We start from the raw sequence: 17,237 nt of genomic DNA, 5'->3' as shown, positions 1-17,237 counted from the left end.
TGTTATCTTCATTGAAAAAATACAGTGCTTTTCTTAAAAATATAAGGACATTTCACAGTTAACCCAAACTTTTGAACGGTAGTGTTCACTCCAATATGAAGCTGTCATACAACAGTAACAGTATGACCCCCAGGTGGCAGTGTTCTCCAATGTTTTTATCTCACTCTTCATTTGTCATCAAGTCATCCTCCAATAATTTTAGATTATGATATCTAAATTACCTGGAATTCAAAAACAAAGACCTTTCTGTCCAATTGAAGGAAATTTTCTTAATTGTTAAATATATAGGGTGCTCAGTGTACATGGACATGACTCCTTTGAAGAGGAGGATGCTGTTGAAAGTTTTTCAGTAGCAATTGTCCCCTTTTAAGGACGTCTTTGGACACATGCCGAGACTTTATGTGAACTAAATGTCAACTGAAATGTGACGCTCTGCACAGAGAGGAAATTGCATTTAGCAAAAATGTGAAGTTCCAACCTTTATCCAATTGAGTTACAGTCAGACATCTGTCCATTCAATGTATTTGAACTTGTCATCATGTTATCTGAGGTCATTCAATTAAATCAATTGAGACTATTTAAGTAATTTGATTTCTGTGTGTTTGAGTTGACAAGCGCAATTTTATATGGTCCAAGCTGTTTTGGAGCATGATTCCAGGCCGTCTGTCAAATGTTAGGAGTAGTTGATCACTCAGAAGGAGCTTTCAGCTCTTCATATCCCACCCTCTGCCTCTGTTGATGTTTGGGATCGTGAACTAGGAGAGATCTGCTGTGCCAGTTGATGTCGCCAGAACTACCCCTCAGAGATGCCACCTTTACACGATGCCTGCAGGTAGCCTTCTCATGGAACATCCAAAGGAAGAAGTGGCTTCACTTTGTTTTGTTTGATTGATACGTTTGTCTTGTTGTTGCAAAACAAAACCTTTTTCTACAATGTATACATATACTATGTGCTTCACCTTGGTTTTCATGGTGCATATAGCGTCCTTTCAAAAATAATTCAAGAGACAAAACAAGATCTGCCTTTGATCTTCCTTTAAGTGCATAAACAACTTAGCTATACTGCACCATGCAATAAACATAAAAACATACAAGCTAAAACCATTTAAATAAGGGGACTGTTTAAGTGTTTGGGCCCTGCCATGATGATGGTATGTCTAAATGTAGCTATTATTTTCCTCTATAAAAGGCTGGGTGTGCCAACAACATTTATCCCCATTTTCTCATGAAACCTTGCTCAGAATAGAGCTGCATATCAATCATGCTCCACAAATTAACATTATCAATCTAGTTCCCTCCAGGTTTTGCCTCATATTCTAACACAGACACACACACACTCACTCACTCACTCACTCACACTTTAGCAAATAGTCTTGTGATGCTGTGGTTATTCAATGCATCTGGTAAAGCAGTGAGCAGCAGTGTGCAGATTCGATGCTGTGTTCCTAACTGTCCACATTATGGCTTGGAAACATCTCATAGTCCTTGAGATGTGTGTGCTTAACCCTGTTGATCGATGTTTTGATGAGAAGTATGATTTGACAAAGAGGAAATTTCATACCAGCTCACAAGAATTTAACGATTGTATTACCAATTTATTTTTGTTCTTGTGTCTACAAACCATTTCTCGGTTAACATTGGCTTGTGTTTCGGAAGCTCAGTAAAACTTGGTATTTGTAATTTTCATACTTTCTGACAATTTTGTTCCCTTTGTCGTCTGTCGGTCTTTCTGTCGGTTGGTTATATGGAAAGTATTTGAATATGCGAGTCCGCCGGTTGAGTCTGTAGTTTGACAGTTGAGATTCTGTGTCGTCCAATAAGGACAAATCAGGTCTTGTACATATTCTGAACTCTGGCCGTAAGATCTACTAACAACAAGACATTCTTCTGTTGTCTCTTCAGGCCAGCTAAACAGTACAGAGCCCAATGTACGTCTGTCTTGGAGCCATATGCCCACCTGCTGCTCAGTCCCTCGTCCTTCACTGCCAAGCACTTTTTCCAAATTAAGTTTCCACAAATTATAATTTGTATTCAATGAATCACAGGCGTGATGCACGGGCCGCTCCTTTGCAACAGGCCCGAGAACCGGTTTGAAATATCAAAATCAGAATTACTTTTATTGCATCTTATTGTACAACTACACAAGAGTACAATTCTTAGGCTTGGTTCCTCAACAGCCACGTAGCAGCAGCAATACAATATAAAGTAGATAAAGATAAGTAGAAAATGTAAATAAATAGCCGTAGCATTGTAGCCTTTTGAACATCCAAGTGCAGAGTTGATCACAACCAGCTCGTGGCGTTTTTACACAATTCCTGCATCTGGTTTCTCAATATACTTTTTCTCGTATGGATACAAAACTTCAGCTGAAGAGAATTTACATAGCTGCAATTTCTGATTATCTACAACCTGCATGTTTCAACATCAGTTATATTCAACTATTTGCTCTTAAAAGCAATTGAATGCTCTTCTAGAAGCACCATTGGTAATCAGGTTTGTGGGATTTCTTAATACTTATATGCTTATAATACTTATAAAAAAATAAAAACATATGCTTGGAAAACCTCAGCTTGGTTCTAGTAAACTGAGCCATCAGTTTTGTGTTAGCCTTACTCTCTCAGTTGTGTTCTCTGATATTACTGCTGCTACACTGATTCTGTTGTAGTCTGCAAATTTAAATAAGAGGACACGGACAAACACTTTTTTAGGAATTTCATTGTTTCATGTAAGGACACGCAGATGGTATCTCCCATTCAAAGCCATGAAAGTCATGAGGGGGAACCAAAGTGTGTTGGAGTCTCACTGAGGGGACCTGCCTTTACATCCACCAGGCTGTAAACGCTGATTGTGAGATAATTGTTGGTACTGCTGCGCCTTAAGCGTCAGCTCTGGACTGGTTTTGTTTAATTGTGAGTCACTTGTACTTGAAAATGGGTTTGAATTAAGAATAAAGTCTATGAATAGTATATATTGTGCAGTTAAAAGAAAGGGTGTGTGTGTGTGTGTGTGTGTGTGTGTGTGTGTGTGTGTGTGTGTGTGTGTGTGTGTGTGTGTGTGTGTGTGTGTGTGTGTGTGTGCAAATTCCATGTACACTGATGCTGAATCTATATATGTGGCATGAGTGTGTGCATTTGTTTGTGCTCTTTTTTCTACAATCCATTCCCTTTGCTCTCTCCCCATTCTTTTCTATTTCCTGGAGCTTGCTTCTTCCTTTCTTTCTCTGTATTCCTCATCTTGGCAATAAGACCTCTTGGAACGAGGAGACAGCTCTCCCATTGGATTTAATCAAGAGAACGCAGGAGAAAGGAGAGGTGCTTTGTCTTTTGCCAAAGTTTCTCCCGGCAAAAAAACCGACAGAGTCCTCCTCTCTGCTGCATGGTGAGAGTCTGACCCGTGGACAGACCCTGCTGGTTGGCCAGGCCCAGCAGGATGTCAGGCCCAGCCGCTGTAGAGGGTGCTGGGGGACGGGGGGTTGAGGCTATTGAGGACGCCGTCAGACAGGATATGGTACTGCCAAGAGTGTGCTACTGCCATGGGCTGTGGAATTGTTCTTTCCTGTCTCCCCAAGTGTGTACGACGTGTAGATGTGTGTCTGTCTGTGTGGGTGATTGTGTGTGTGTGAGGATAAATGTGTGTGTGTGACGTGGGGGGGGGTAAATGTGTGTGTATAAATGCGAAATGAAAGTTTTCTGAATTATAGTATTTTAACAGGCTAGCAACCAGAGGTTGTAAAGCACAAAAAAAATTGTCTTGAAATATTCATTATTTTTTCCCAAGCGAGGTTTGCACGCAGTTCATCATCGTCTTCCTTTTTGACATCACCTCCACAACGTCTGCTTGTAAATCCTATTTTAAAAACAAAAGCTTCTCCTGAGGGGTCGCACCGTTTCAAGATCCACTTTCAGTTTGAGTTGCAGTTATGCTTTGCAGTGCATGTTACCGTACAACCTTGAGTTCATCTGACCATTTCTAAGGGCTGATGGGGAGAAAGGGAGGGAGGAAGGGAGTGTGTTCTCTGGATTCTCAGGGGGAGTGGGATGTAGGAGGCTGAGAATGCACTATGATACGACCCCTGGATTTACTGAGCTGGAGGATTCCTTCAGTAAAAAGGGTTATCTGAGTCACAATTATTTCCACCAAAGGAGCGATTATCCTCGCTTCAGAGGGTAACGGCAGCTCCAGACTGCCAAAGTTGGAGTTGGGAAAAGTAAACCTGATTTAATTATATTAGAGCAGATGTAACTATTTAAGAGTGAAGGGCACTTAAGGGTACAAACTCTTTCTTTCTGAATGGGAGATCCGTCCTAATTCCTTTCTAGTTCGTAGAATTTTTTTCGAGTTAATATAGAGTTGTTCATATTGTTCGAGAGCAAATACAGCAGAGTGTAGGAGGAGGGATTTAACTCTTCTAGTGTGATGAAGTGAAAGGCCCAATATGATGTTTTATTATTACAGGGGCCCTTAATCCCTCAGTGAAAATTTGCAGATATACCATAATATTTCATAATTATTATCAATAATAATAAATGTCTTCAAAACTACAATACATCTATTCACATACACATGAACTAACTTAATTAAGATTTGCATCTTTTGGGACCATGTTCAATGAGTTGTGTAGTTCAAACCACCACCTGTTGAAAAGGGGGAAGTGTTTGTGTGTTTGTGTGTATGTGTGTGGGAGTAAGAAATCATACATCATCCCTTTTACAAAATATCTCTAAATCTCTTCCCAACACCAGGCAGTTGTTTAGCCTTGTTATCTGGCTAAAGCCCAACATGTTTGTGGCCAGCAGAACATGATACTTCCTCCAATGTCTAGTAATCAGTGGCTGGACTGAGAGACCACCTCTGTGCTGAACACCAGGTGGATGGCTTGAATACAACAGACTGAAGCTGCCGGCTCATCAGACTGAAGCTGTAGGCACGATTACCATAGTTGTAAAGAGAGGGAGAGCAGAAAAGCGAGTGAGATTTGTTGCATTCACTCGCCTGTGATTGACAGGCAAGATGGATTCCCTGAGCTGATCAGGGCAGAGATGCCCTGATTGGTCAGCAATGAGCCGTGAGTGGTCTACAATAGAAATGGGTTCATAGGGGGACTGAAAGTGCTGTCAACTCAAAAGAGATATTCTCACAGCACATTACACTCACTGATGGCTGAGCGTTTGCGATGGCAAAATATATTGAATTCAATTTAAAATGCAGCTCTTAAAGGTGACCATATTATACCACCAGGTGTGAGTGTGATTAGCCGTTACAAGCCATTTACGAAAATCTGCCTCTTCTGACATCACAAGTTGACGCGTCCTGTGTCCACCTAGATGTATGATGGATAGATGAGCAACGTTTGCTATATTCCATTGGGTGTGCTGTAGACTGATCTATCCAGCACACATCTAGGTGGACACGCCCACTTGTGATGTCAGAAGAAGCTGATTGTCAAAACGGCTTGTAACGGCTAATCACACTCACACCTGGTAGTATAATATGTCACCTTTAAATCTCCCCCCTTCCAACTTTGTGATTCTGATCTATAGTGTTATGTGGTAGGTGCTAGTTTGTAATCCCTGGAAAAAATTAATTGGTCTTTTCATTACTTTACCTTTGAGTGACAGTGGATCATGTTTAGCCCAGAGAGAGCCTCATCGCTTTTTAAGAACATGTATATTCTGCGTCGTGTCACGGTTCAAGTAATGCCCTCTTACGTAACGCCTTCAAAATGATCATCCAACTGTTCTGATGCAAATATTTTATAGTTGAATCACTCTCTTGAAATAACCCAATAATACATTGGTTGTTGTAAATGTTTCTCCTACTAAACCTAACAAATGTATTTTGTTCATCATCTATTAGCACAACCTAAAGACAAATAGTTTGGGCATATCCTGCAATCTCTTTCCCAATCAATGTCTTCCTGATGTCCTGGTAGCAGCTGGGAAACAGCCTGTCAGAGCTGATCAGTGAGGGGGGAAACATCCAGACCCTGCTCATGGCCAGGGCAGTAAAAGCAGGCAGCACGACGGCATAATGTAAGCCAAGGTTGCTGCCCAGTTTCCATATAGGCTACCGTTATTCCTGGGGTCCCCGTTCCCTTACATCTGCTCCTGGGTGAGTTCAGCTTCAACTCTCCTTCCCCCCTGACAGAGATTTGGCCCCTGTGGTGAATATGAGCATCATACAACATTATGCTGACTCAAATAGGATTGAACAAATGTTTAAGAAATCTCTGGAATAGGTTCCATACAATGAAGGCAGGATGGAATGTTTTTTACTCAGGGACAGCCTGGATTTGTTTTTGTCTGAATGTTTGCATACCCATGGAATTCCTGTAAGAACCTCAAACATTACACACAACACAGTTTCCCTTATTAAATTTTTTGGAATTATGAAATAACACACGCTCCGATCAAATCTCAATAACTCAAATAAAATGAGTTCCCATAACTTCTCTTATTCTGGATTACAAACATCTGCAATGCAGCAGAACACAAATAGGTTCTCATCCTGAACACAAACCAAAACTGACAGACTTTGTGAAACTCATTCCAGTACACTGAAATCCAGAGAGAGGGAGAGAGGTGGATATTTTTCATTCTGAACATTGGATCACGAATACAACGACATGTCTACCTGAGGTGGAAATGAAAGCTCCCTCCTCTGTGTCTTTCCATGCTTCACCTGAACTAAGTCAGTTTGATAACATACTTGGCTCTACTCTCTCTAGGAGCCGCAGCATATGTCTGTTCACGGTGATCTCATCGCATGGAATTCTCCTCATAGCCCCTAGGGAGCACGGTGCTTCCATCTGAGGCGTGTGCACGCGACCTGAGACGTGTGCACGAGGTCTGAGGCGTATGCATGAGTCCTGAGGCGTGTGCACGAGACCTGAGGCCTGTGCACAAGGCCTGTGTGCACGAAGCCCTAGGCGTGTGCACGAGACCTGCCTCCCGTGCACTGTGGACTGAAGCAGGAGTTATCCCCAGGGCTGTGTTTATTGTTATGACCGTTGGCTGTCTTCTTGGGACTCTGTTTTTCTTTTGATTGTTGCTAATGTCTGATATATTTCCTCTGAAACGTTTATCGGCTTCCTTTGAAAAGTAATCAAACAGACTTCCTCCTCCCTCCAACAGCGCTGTCACATGACGTGTAAGTTGTCCATCGATAACTTTGTATAACCTCAACTTGAAAAGAAGATATCAGGGTTTCCAGTTCTCTATCTAAATTGACTAACTGAATGTGTGAAGGCTCCTTGATGGAGTCATCCAGTCTGCCATACATACCTCAGCGGCTCATCCAAACAAAGCTCTTCAAGCTGCTCTGGAGCACTGGGAGTGATAACCCAGGCTGGAAAGAATGACAACACAGGATATTTTTAAAACCAACCGAAAATCTAAAACAAATGTTCTGTGTTGCTTATATGGGCCTTATTTTTCAACATCTTGTGCAGAGAGTATCAAAGGGGGGTAAAAAAGGTATTAGTATCATTACATAGAATAAATACAAATATATCTAAAGATTTATTTGGATGGGATGGTGTCAGGGAGAGGGTGACTCTTGGAAATGAGGAGCTCTTTTCACACGTTTAGCCGTGGTTAGCTCATGGTGAATGTTGTTTAAAATGGGCACACCACAGTGATGATCGGCCTTCTCAGGTTCTGATGTTGTGGTCTAGACTACATCACCCTGACAACAAACAGCCATTAATTATAAGAAAGGTATTAAAGGGAAACGGTTACATAAGTAGTCGTTCCCCAGTTTGTGTGTGTTTGTGTGTCTGGAGGGGGGGGGGGGGGGGTTGTGTGTGTCTGGGTGATCTGTTTCTGTGATGCGGGGCAGGGGAGGGGTAGGTGGGCATGGCGGTAGTTGATGAGGCAGCAGGTGCTGGATCAATAGTGACCCCCGAGGGGTTAAAAGGCCAAGAGTCAGCCAAAATGTTGAAGAGCACACGTTTGAGATGTGAGTGTGTCTGTCTGGCGGAGGCAGTCCTTGTCAGGGGATTTTCCATCGCTTTGGCCATTCCCAGCAACAGATGCAATATTGGCAATCAGTGCAGCAGACGGGAGAGAATAAAAAAAAGATCCTTCGCAGCATTTTTCCTTCTTTCCCGTCTGATTTTATACACAGCCACTCGGTCATAGATATATCATTCCTTTTTGCACAAACTCCTCGACAACATTTCGAGTTCCACATCCACTGCCACCAAATGAGCTGGGTTAACTCTGTCAAACCTGTGGTGAGCCTGTTCGTGTTCCTCTTCCTCTTTATTATTGAGCTCTCAGACCCAACAGGATAGTTTAGCCTCTCTGCCGTCTCCTCTCCCGATCAGGACTCTTGGATGCAGTCACAGGTACAAACCAGGCTCTTGCGTGTGTTGTCCCCAAAATAAACCTGTGATGTTTCGTTAGACACTTGATATAACTACACGACCTGTATTCACATCTGCATATTATGAAACCTCTACAATTAGAGGCACAGTGATGAAGATGTCCTGCAATGATACAATCCATCTCTCAGTGTCTCTCTTGCCTTGTATCATTTTGCTGCCCCTTTCCAGTGTGTCTCTGTCGACCAGTGGGTGGTCCATATAACGCTTTGTGACACACATGTATATGACCTCATCCTCTTCTTCCTCACATGGGTTTAACACCCACTACAGACCCCCCCCCCCCCCCCCCTACGGCCCCAGGGAGCTGTGCTCTGCCTTGGAGGAGAGCCCACATGTCATGAGTCTGCCATTAGGTATTGCAGGTGCCTTCATATTGCACACACATGTCAATACACGTGGAAACAATCTGTAGACATACACACGCACACACACACACGCACACACGCACAAACGCACACACGCACACACGTACAGCATTGTTCATTCTGAAGCATCCAAAAAGGTATAACTTGAGCCCTCCTTGTCCCTCTTCCTCTCAGCCTGCTGCTGTCTGTCTATTGGCTGTCCCTCCTTCGTCCTCCTTCGTCCAGCTCCCCATGTGATGGGACTTTTCCATCCTCGTCCGTGCGCAGCCGCAGCCAAGCGGCCGAGCAGAGCGGGACCTAATCCTTCTCGGCATCTTCTGGCTGTTTGGAGGATGTGGCTTTTAATACCGGGTGATTGAGGAAAGTTTCCATGTATGACTCTCCCCCCTTTGGTACGAGATGGCTTCTCAAGATGTGTTGTTGTTGTGTGTTGCCGCTGTGGAGATTTAGGAGGGTGCTGCGGTGGCCAGCAGAGGAGGAGGTGGAGACCGGCACATACTTTCAGTCCCAGGTCTCAGATCCATCCTCCCTAGCATCGTCTGGGTGTGTGGGCGCCGTCCACAGACTCGCTCCTCAGTCGCATGCGTGTGCGTTTGTTTGCATTCGAGTGCGTGCATTGTCTGGGTGTGATTTTGCCGGTTGGCGCGTGGGGCGACATGGACATGTGGAAGTGTTTGGGTTTCCGTAAGGGCCCGTAGATCCGTCTGGCCGGGCGGGCCAACCCACCGGATCCCAGCGGTGCCTTCCGAAAGGCAATCGTTGCTAACGACATCTATCATGAGCACAAGGACAGCACTGATGTCTCCCCTATGCTGCAACAACACTCACCCATGACTCCAGATGTTTAGTTTTTCTCTCTCTCTGTCTGTCTCTCTCTCTGTCTGTCTCTCTGTCTCTCTGTCTCGCTCCCCCCGTCTCGCTCTCACGCCTCTCAAACTCTTTCTGGGACGGTGTTTATATCAGAGGTCTTCCATTGTGAGCAGACAGGGTCATAGGGTCACAGTTAGTGCTCCAAGTATGCTAAGGAAAAACACTGGTCCAAAAATTGGAAATGAGCGTTGAATCATTTTAATACAGGACTAATGCTAGTTTGTTTCCTCTCTCTGATATCTCTAACCTTATATTTTGACTATTTTATGTGAACAACTGTACAACGTGTGAAATACTATCATCTAATCATGGGTACTAAATCAGGTGTCTTTACTAGTTCACCTAAAGAGGAGGAATGATGATGATGTACAGCGATTGCAGAGCCATCATCACAGAGTAAATATCTGGGAGAAAATGTTCAAACCAGTTGGACGAGTGGAAACCTCCCAGCTGCGGCGAATCCTATAGCACCTGGTTTTTCAAAGCAGGTTCAAACAAACACTAATAAGGATTCCAAACAGCTCCCTGAGCCAGGCTTGGTCACGGTTGATTTGGTTGAGAGAGCCCAGGAACATCGAGACACACACTCAACCCACAGCCCCCCAAGGCATATAGCTCCGAATTCCAGTGCAACAACGCAAAGATTCCACCTTCCCTGTAACACATGGCACGGAGAAAAGAGTCAGCCCATGTCAGCCTGGTCTGCCGGTTTCAGGGAGGGAGGGAGGGAGGAAGGAAGGGAAGGGAAGGAGGGAGGGAGGGAGGAAGGGAGGGAAGGGAAGGAGGGAGGGAGGGAGCAATTAAAGGAAATAGAGGCAACCTAACACTTTCCATTCTATGACCTCTTGCAGAGAATGACGAGTGTGTCTGCAAAGTGCAACTGCTTGTCAAACCATGTTATTTTTGTGGCATGGAGGGGAATTGGGAAAGGGGGATGAGAAGGAGGTGGGGCAGGGGGGTCGTGCTTCATTGCCAGGGGAGAAAGGACCCCCTTTAATTGCTGCAGGAGAGCTGTCCCGTCACAGCTTTCACGGGGCACCCTTTTCTTGGGGCGCACTTCTTCTGTAAGCTAGCCTGCCATATTTACTTTGCGTCACCTCCGCTCGCAACAACGAAAACAGGGAGCGCTTGATGTCTCACCTTCACTTCCAAGAAACGATGGCAGCGCACCCCCCCCCCCCCCCCCCCAACCCCCGATGCACCGGACCCATTAGCGGAGGAGATGAACAGTCTCCTCTTGTCCCTGAGAGGCTGGGTGTTCACATAGAGCTCTGTGTTGGTGCAGACCTTTGTTTGACTGTGTTGTATACAAGGCCTGGGCGGTCACTCAAAGCCCAATCACAGGCCCCCCCCGGGAAAGAGGAGTAGCTTCTGGAGTTCAGTGCAGATTCCTGAGAGGAATTCCCCTTCAACAGCGAGGGAATGAACTATGAAGCCTAAACATCCCTGGCATCTAATGCCAAGGTGCCTCTGAGCAAGGCAGGATTATTTTTTCTGTCAGGTTGCAGATCATTGTAGACTTTCTGCAGCTCTCTTACATTGTGCAAAATGTGTGTTTGTGTGTGTGTGTGTTTGTGTAAAGTGTGTGTGTGTGTGTGTGTGTGTGTGTGTGTGTGTGTGTGTGTGTGTGTGTGTGTGTGTGTGTGTGTGTGTGTGTGTGTGTGTGTATGTGTGTGTGTGTGTAACACACTTGAATCAAAGCTACACTGTTTATTGCCTTGACTGATTGGTTGGAAATAACATCACTCTAATACCATCACTCATCACAAAAAAGGCAAAGCAATGTTGGAAAGGCAGAGAATGATAGCATCCAATATCGTAGATGTATGCAACTGATGCAGTACTTGCCAACACTTGAAAACCTTTAACTAGCATCATTGTTCATTGGCATAGACTTTCCAATGAGGTATTTGTTTGTTATACACAGGTGGAGGACTATTCCCGAGCGAAAGAAGAGGAAAAATGCTTTTTGGCGCAAAACGAGAGGAGTTGTCCTGGAGCTCAGTTGGTTTAATGACCGCCATTCCAGCGCTCTGTAACCAAGCCAGAGGCTGAAACGGCCACCGCCGCCGGCGAGCGCTGCAGATCCAGTCAACTTCATCAGGAAGGCTTTAGTAACGTTATCAACGGTTTAAAGTCAGAGTCAAGTATTTTTCCAATCCTAGTTGACCTACTCTCAACACAACTCATGACCTTTTCATGGCTAATTATTTGTCACGGAACAGTTGCGTGTCCACCCAAATGAAAACGGAATAGTTGTATTTATTGGCTGTTCCTGATTCAAACAGCCACGCAATAAGGCTGCCCTACATTCAGTCTCTAGATATCACCCCCTAACAGCTGTGAATGGAAAATCCTATTGAATAATGAAAGACACTGGTGCACAGGGTTTAGTTTTGGTCCTTGCTGTCCAGGAACATGTGTGTGTGCGTGTAGTGTGCCTTTTCAGTGACACCCCATAGTTACAGCTCGGCTGAATTTGTCGGTTGCCTCATTGGTTTCCCTGCATTTGATGGCTTCTTATAGCTATGGCTGCCCTTTTCTAGTGCGGAGATCAGCCAGACAGACTTGCCTTCCTGATGCAGCCAGTTTGTGTGTGTGTGCCAACGCATGACAATGATTAATGGCTCCCATTAAATGATCCTAAACGGTCCCCTCTTGTCATCCTCTGACGCAAAAGACAAATAGCTGAAAAGGAGACTGATCTTTTTATTTCTGTTATTTTTTAACTGCAAAGTTAAAGTAAGACCAAGTTCTACAAAGGACGTTTTTCTGTACCTCTTTCTGGTGTTGCACATTTTTCTGCCCATTGATCAACCGCAATGTCTGAAATGTACTTTATGACTTTATTAGATCTGATAAAGGCTGGTGTGTTTTTACCAGTAGATGGAAAAGTGAGAGAGAGGTGACAGATACACACATAATGCATAGTATGATGAATTTAAGACCAAAAAGCTATTAGATTTGTAAAAGCACAATAGTAATTGTTCACACATTAGATTCTTTACATTACAAAGACATTTTGTGTTGCCATTCCATATGCAGGTTGCTTGTTTGTTGAACCCGTTGACTCTGCACACATACACACGCACACACAGGAGGAATTTAGAATCATAGGTTTTGATCTAGCAAGGGAAGAACCAGCTAAGTAAGATTGCTGTTCTCTCTCTCTCTCTCTCTCTCTCTCTCTCTCTCTCTCTCTCTCTCTCTCTCTCTCTCTCTCATAATGATGGTAACAATAATAATCACTATTATTATAACTTTCAAAATTAGATTTCAATAACGATTTGCTCGACGCAGGTTTGATGTGAAGATAAAGGTGAAGATAAACAGGATAAATGATCTCTTCCAGACCACCTGACCCTATACTGCTCCCCTCCTGCGGCCTTGCAGCCTTACTCACCAACCTTCTCACTGTCCGCTTTGAAGGGGACCTTTCTCCCCCTCTGCCCCCTCAACCCCCCCCGCCCCCCCTGCCCTGTCCTCCCCCCTCACCCTCACCCCTCCGCCCTGTCCTCCCCCCTCACCCTCACCCCTCCGCCCTGTCCTCCCCCCTCCCCCCGCCCCTCCGCCCTGTCCTCCCCCCTCACCCTCACCCCTCCGCCCTGTCCTCCCCCCTCCCCCCGCCCCTCCGCCCTGTCCTGCCCCTTCACCCTCACCCCTCCGCCCTGTCCTCCCCCCTCACCCTCACCCCTCCGCCCTGTCCTCCCCCCTCCCCCCGCCCCTCCGCCCTGTCCTCCCCCCTCACCCTCACCCCTCCGCCCTGTCCTCCCCCCTCCCCCCGCCCCTCCGCCCTGTCCTCCCCCCTCACCCTCACCCCTCCGCCCTGTCCTCCCCCCTCCCCCCTGCCCGGTCCTCCCCCCTCCCCCGCCCCCCCTCGCCCTCGCCCCCCCTGCCCTGTCCTCCCCCCTCCCCCTCCCCTCTTTGCCCTGTCCTCCCCCCTTACCCCGCCCCCCCTGCCCTGTCCTCCCCCCTCCCCCCCTGCCCTGTCCTCCCCCCCCCCTCCCCCCCCCGTCATGGTGGCGTTGGCTAAACACAGCGTGGCCGAGGAGCCCCGCAGAAATCCCGGGTCTGTTCCCACTCAAACCACCTCCATGAAGAAGTGGTTGAAGGGGGGGGACGTCTTCTGTTGTTTTGTTTATGACTCTGGCTTTCAAGCACTTTCAAGCCCCCCCGACCCAGATAAACAGCAGTTACCATGGATACAAGACCTCATCAGACTCCACTGTTTAGTCAGCTTATTTCACACACCGCCTCTCAAAGTGATTCCATGCTTCATATTGTCATCGTTCTCACGTGCAGACCTTATGAATCCATCCAGAGAGCGATTGTTCTGTAAAATATGAACACATTTTAGCCGGAAAATAACAAATAACCTTGTGTGTGACAGATGTAATCATCTCCCACCGATAAACTCTTTGATGTAAAATCCAAAGAAACATGTTTCATGAGCAAAACAACAAACGAGAAAAAAAAACGCTAAGCTGTTATTACAACTTCCTGTCTGTTAGACTGACGGGGTGGCGACAGTGACACTCTACAGACATACATTACTCAACAATGGGAAATACTTCCACATTATATTCACATACTGAATCTCAAGGACTTTATTGTGGAACATATGAATACGGCAGCCTGATGGCAGTAGATGGCTGTCCGGTGACACAATGTGAAAGGTAGTTTCCATCTCAGCTGGTTTTCGTCAAATGTTCCTTTTTTTATTTCTCTTCTTTCCAAGCGTTTGAGCTCGACATGACACCGGTGCATTGAGACCAAGGGTAGGCTCATTGATACCAAGGTAGGCACCACTCTGGTGTTTGTGAAAGCATCAATAATCTCTATGTTGAAAAGTAATTAAATAGTAAATAGAGAAACAGATTTCCTCTGTTTTCTTTGTTGCTTTCATTCCCTTACTCTTTAGTACTATCTGGAAGAGGCTCCCACTAAAAGTCATATGCAATATATTTGTTTTAACATGCATCAATCAATCACCGCACATTCAGCTTTAATGTCTTCCAGCTTGTGCAGAAAATGACCCACTACGATAAAGAAAACTAAAAAACAACCACTGGGAAATGGTTTGAAGACCGACATTTTTCCGAGGCCACTGAAAAGAGCAGTCAGATCAGGAAGCCTGCACTGAAATACCAGCTCTGTCCTTCTTCTCTCAAATCTACCGGGCAATGAGGTCAAGCCCAGTATACACAGAGCTATGGTGCAGCCGGTAGCATCTTGCATGCATTTTCGATACTGATCTGAAAAGAATAAGCTGGTTTATTTGATAGGATGAAGGCAACGTCCACGTGTGGAAATCCCTGCGAGGCCTGGAGTCAATCAGGCCTGCGTGGCCTTTCGCCCTCCTTTTATAGAAAGCATCAGCTCCCTGCGCTGCTCCCAGACCTTGACTTGAGATCAGTGCATTACAAACTCTTATGGAGACTCTGACAGCGGCTGGAAAAAGCGCTGACATGGATGTGCTCATGCCGGATGGTTTGATTACCATGGACAACAGACTTCCAGAGAGCTGGCCCTGGTGGTTCTGTACAGAGTCAGTTGAAACGGTGAACCACTTCGGACTATTTCAAATAACGAGGTGTGTGTTTGTGTGTGTGTGTGCATGCACGTTTTCAGCCTCGCGAGGGTTTCAGTATGCTGTGAGGCTGATTTCCAACAATCCCCCCCGGTTACTCTGATCTCAGCCGTTGGCACGGTTTCCGAGCAGATGCGAAACTCACACAATCCACCGTTAAAGTGTCAGTGTTGTGAGTGTGTGGCGGGAACGGCAGATGATATGGGCTCAGTCTTAAGGAGACTAATGACGACTTCACTGAGGTCAGGCTCCCTGCTCTGTTTTGGCGCGAGGCACACACTGAACACCCCGTTTCTTCTGACCCATCTAAAGTCTACATGCTGTTTTAATAGATGACTTGTTCTCACAGTACAATAAGGGCTGTTTTGGTATTTATTGGTCTCAGTACAAACAGTTTAAACATAATTTTGATTTTTATTTTGCAAAAACATAAACGTATAAAGAAAATCTGTAAAAAATAACGCACAAGCCACGCACGCAAGCGCATGCACACACGTGGTCATTGTTTTCAGCAGAAAAGATAATACTCTATGGTCTTTCTGTTGGTTCCATGGTTTGGTTGAGCCAAGCAAATCCTTGCCTTTAGGAATATTGTTAACTTAGTGGTCTACAGCCACACAACCCACTGAGAAATATTGCATGGCCTGGGGAGACAACTGGCCTGATAACTGTTCTGTTCTAAGCCACTAAAAATGCAAACATTCAGGGTGGTCCATTAGCACATCTTTATGAAAATTATCTCTCTCCTCTTCTCGTTTTCCATTCCTCTCCCTCCTCCCCTCCCATTCTCTCTTCTCCTCTATCCTCCCTTTACTGGCACATGAAGAGATTCAATTGAAATCATATCTCTATCTTTTGGGGTCAAACCAGAGTTTCAAACGGGTGTGATGGTGGGGGCGGTGATGGTGGTGATGGTGGTGGTAGGGGTGGTACCCAAACAAATATGTTGGAACGGTGTGTTGACACAGGGTCCATCATTCCATTAGAGAAATAACATTTCACGTTCTTCTAGAGATCTCAGGGCCCTTTAGATCGCTACTGCCATGGCCCAACTGAGACGAAGCAATTCAACCGCAGGCCAGGCGCTGCAGGTTAGGAGAGGTTGCAGGGCCGATTGCAAAAGAACAAAAAGATTCACAGTAGATGACTACAGCCAAATGAGTTGGAGTGGAGTGGCCTGACTAACGCTTTGTTGCGTTCTTTATGAGACTCATTTATCATAAATCTGGACGTCTGTTTCCATCCTCCCATTGTCCTCAGCTCTGTCCCGGTCAGGGCTGCTGGAGCAAGGGGGCGGCGGGGGGGGGGGCAGGGAGACGAGGCCTTTTGCTACGGGTCATTGAGTCATTCTGGGAACTCTTAATAGCTGCGTTTTTTACATTTTCAAAACATTGGTTGATCCAAGATTTGTAGATTAGAAGCCCAACGCAACCCTTAACTGGATCAATGGTGCAGAGCTATGGTTAGACATCAAACCAGAACCTAATAATGAACCACTTACCCTTTAATAAAAGCCATGCACATTCAAAATTCTTATATACTATTATAAAATAATGGATGAAGACTGGAGGCAGTCGGGCGATTGGCACCAACCTCCTAACGTCATGTGTGCTTCACCGTTAAAATCGCCTCCTGTGGAGCACAAAAACACTCTGGGGCACCGCAGCCAGCCCCCCCCCCCCCCCCCCCCCCCCCCCCCCGCCCCCCCAAAGAGCCTGATTACCTGGATCCTTGGTCTTATTGACTCAGCCCAGCCTGTCCTATGCCCCCCGCCCCCCCCCGATAACCTGGATGCTAGTTCTTATTGACCCAGCCCCGCCAGTCCTAGTCCTGCTCTGACATAATTTTTATATGAGCAACAATTTAGCCCTTTCTGTTTCTGGGAAAACATCGATCAATATGAAGCAGGCACCACCCAGAGGGTGTGGGGCTCAGTGTTGAGAGAGAGATCAGGGTTCTTGCCAACAACGTCCAAAGTGAATCCTATCCCCATACTCCATTGTATTACACAAGTTATGGAGGT

This window comes from Gadus morhua, chromosome 21 (genome assembly GCF_902167405.1).
Source record: "Gadus morhua chromosome 21, gadMor3.0, whole genome shotgun sequence".
Classification (NCBI taxonomy): Eukaryota; Metazoa; Chordata; class Actinopteri; order Gadiformes; family Gadidae; genus Gadus; species Gadus morhua.
The sequence above is the reverse complement of the archived record's forward strand: the minus strand, read 5'-3'. Positions refer to the sequence as shown.